General features: G+C 40.3%; 1 non-coding gene across 1 annotated transcript; it reads left to right on the top strand.

The window, feature by feature from the left end:
• Positions 1–1,231: 1,231 nt before the first annotated feature.
• On the top strand, positions 1,232–1,334 carry LOC113456030. Its single transcript, XR_003376918.1, has one exon. It is a non-coding gene; the product is annotated as a U6 spliceosomal RNA (small nuclear RNA).
• The last annotated feature ends 2,208 nt before the right edge of the window (positions 1,335–3,542 follow it).

A 3,542-nucleotide genomic window follows, 5' to 3' on the forward strand; every position in this document is an offset into this window, starting at 1 on the left:
GCCTGGCAACCAGTTCAGACAACTGATGAGCTGCCATCGGTTTCCAAATCTCAATCTCAACTCCTAATATGAAAATCAGACTCTTAAAGCCTTTTGTTCTCAGGGGCTGTGGCTTGGTGGTAGAGTGGTCATCTGTCAGATACAAGACCTGGGATTCAAACGCAAGCTAAAAAAAAATGAAGACAAAACCATTTGTTCTCAGAATTCCAGTGAAAGACCAGATTATTGGTTCTACATTTTGTCCTAAGGTATTTTAAGTTAAAGTCAGCAAAATATACATGTCCTGTGTCTTTCTATGACTAAAATATATATGAATATATGTGGGTTTATTAGGACATCTGAAAAAAAAAACCGCCCCTGCAGCCACAGCCCTGCTGTCTACAAATTACGATGAGGGCTTGTCGCTTCCTTCCAAAGAACCACAAAGAAACTGGCCTCTTACTATGTTTTTTAAAACACAGTATAATATTTTTTTCTTACGTTACTTCCTTTTCTAAACATTAAGGGGCTTGTTTGGGATTCTCTAATCTTGGTCATAATATTCTTTTAAGATCGATACCTCTTACATTAATCTCTTTTAGGTACAAATAGTAGCTGAAGGTCAAACAGTACTGTCAGAATAAAGCAATGACACTTGACTAAGCTCCAATTCAGGACCTGCCAGACGCCTTCCTAAATAAATCATCTTGACTTAGTCAAATTAATACAATGCTACTTCCTCCACTCAAGTCTTAAATGCTAATTATTTGCCTTTACTGTCTGAAACTGTAATACATATATGTATTTTTAAAAATTAAGAAGTTCAAAAGGATATCGCCCCTCATGTAATTTCACCTTGATTTATATGACACCAAGACAGAGAAGCAGGAAGAAACAAACATATATATGCATATTAGACAGAAATTTTACTTGAGTTAATACATGTAGCATTATTAAGTATTCTATTTAATGTTATAATATTGGGTATTAATACAGCATATCAAATAAGAAGTAAAATAAATAGGGTAAAATTTATTGCAAGTATGTAACCTTGACTGACTTGGAACTCACTGTGTTGACTAGGCTGGCCTCAAACTCAAAAAACTTAGCCGGTCTCTGCCTCCATAGTACTGGGTTACAGATGTGCACCACCATACCCAGATAATGAAATCTTTTATTTGCATTTTTTTTTTTTTGTTGAAAACTAGCTAGTGAAAAAGTGGTCAAGCCAGACCACCAAGAGACCCGAGGCTCGCTTCAGTAGCACACATACTTAAACTGGGACGATACAGAGAAGATTAACGTGACCTCTGCTCAAAGGTCACATGCAAGTTTGTGAATCATTTCATATTTAAAAAAAATCAAAAGTCAGATCTGAATAATTTCACTGGAGTTCCTGTAAATATATGAAATCCAAAGCAGAACTGAGGCAAACACTATACGCATCTATCTAATGAGAACCAAATGACCAGAATTATTCTTATTTTTGAGATCCTATTATAATTAGATCATTCTCCCTTCCCTTTCCTCCCTTCAAGTCCTCCCACAGACCCCTCCCTGCTCTCCTCCAAATTCACTGCATCGTTTTTGATTAATTACTAACTTCATGGATATGTATATACATATTTGTTCCTAAATACAGCCTGCTCGGTCTGTATAATGTTACTTGCATGTGTGTTTTCATGTCTGGGCATTGGCACTGCACAACCAGCTGGCGGGCTCTTCCTGGGGGGAGGACCCACCTCCTGCTCCCGGCTCCTCAGCTACCTACAGGGTTGAGACTTCATGGGGTTTCCCCCCAATGCAGTGTGACAATAACCAGAATTCTTTATGCTCACAAACAATGGTGATTTATGCTCCTAGAGAGGGCCCCTCAGATTATAGGCCTCTGGAGGCTCAGGCCTCTAATCCCAGCACTTGGGAGGCTGAAGCAAGAGGAGGGTTGCCGAGAATTAGAAGTCAGCCTTGAGTGACAGAGGGCAGAGTGAGAACCTGTCTCCAAAGATAGGAAGGAAGGGAGTGAGCGAGGGAGGGAAGAAAGGAAGTAGAGAAGGAGGGAGGGAATAATAACAGTTATCGTTATTGTTATTCATTAGCAAAAGGGAAGAGCAGAGGGAGAGAGAGAACTCTGAATCATAGAGGACAGTTATGTTTGATTCATTCTTAATATTAAAGTCATCTTGTTATATTCTATTATCTTGATGTGTATGACCCAAAACTGAAAGTTCCATATGTATGGGCATTTTTTGCCACTCCAAACGTTAAACTAATAATATCATTGTTTAATGTTCTCAGTGCAACTTCACTCATTTCTTCAAAGCTCGTTCCCTGTTTTTACATCCACTTCAACAAATGACATTGTACATGGCTTGAATGCCCACATTAAAGCCTTTTTTCCTATGAATCTAACTTGAAAAACAAATTATTATCCAGAATAATGGAGGATCCCACTGATAATTTTAAGAGCATATGTGTATGCTTTGTTTGGATTCTTAAAAAGTATTTCAAATCTATTGATGTAGGTCAACGGTAGAGAATTTGCCTAGTGTGTGCAAGGTCCTGGCGCAATTCCTAGAATGGCAAAACTTAGAGTAGAAACAAAAATATTTCCAGCATATGAAATTGTTCCATTGTTAACTATTTTTATATTCATATGCACCAGCATAAAAATGTTTTTGTTTTGACAGACAGAAACCAAAGGAAGCAAGGAAATGCACAATTAAGCCAGAAAGGTTCTATGACATCCAGTGCTCAGCCAACACAGGCCGTGACGAGAGAGCCATTAGCACACATTTTTTTGTGTTATGATGACATATGGAAGGCTTCCAAAATTAACACAGTATTTTGCTGCCTACTGGCTTGTATCACAGGCTTCATACATTTTGGGAGGCTTTTTGTTTGTTTTGTTCTTTGAAAGACAGGGAGAGAAGGTGTTTCATGTATTAAGTAGATAGTGCTGGATAAGAAAGCCAAGAGAAAACACCACCACCTCCACCACCACCTCCACCACCCCTTGTTATCTAAACAGTAGTTACCCCTTATTCACTGACATAAGCTTCTCTTTGCTCGTTCTCTCAAGCAATCTGAACTTTTTAAGAAGATACTTAAGACCTAGTCTGGGGAGATGGAGAGACGGCTCAGTAGTTAAGAGCCCTTGCTAGCCGGACAGTGGTGGCGCACGCCTTTAATCCCAGCACTCGGGAGGCAGAGGCAGACGGATCTCTGTGAGTTCAAGACCAGCCTGGTCTACAGAGCTAGTTCCAGGACAGGCTCCAAAAACCACAGAGAAGCCCTGTCTCGAAAAAAAAAAAAAAAAAGGCCCTGGCTGCTCTCCCAGAGGACCCAATTCCCAGCACCACATGTCAGCCCACAACTGTAGTAATAGGAGCGATGGGGTGCGTCTCCAGCACCCCGCTGCCCGCACGGCTAGCTTACCCGAAATAATTACACAGACCCTGTATTCTTTTAAGCACTGCTTGGCCATTTCTATCTAGCCTCTTCTAGGCTAACTCTCGCACCTGGACTAGCCCATCTCTAATAATCTGCTGTAGCCCAGCTGGGTG

This window comes from Microtus ochrogaster, chromosome 4, assembly GCF_000317375.1.
Source record: "Microtus ochrogaster isolate Prairie Vole_2 chromosome 4, MicOch1.0, whole genome shotgun sequence".
Classification (NCBI taxonomy): domain Eukaryota; kingdom Metazoa; phylum Chordata; class Mammalia; order Rodentia; family Cricetidae; genus Microtus; species Microtus ochrogaster.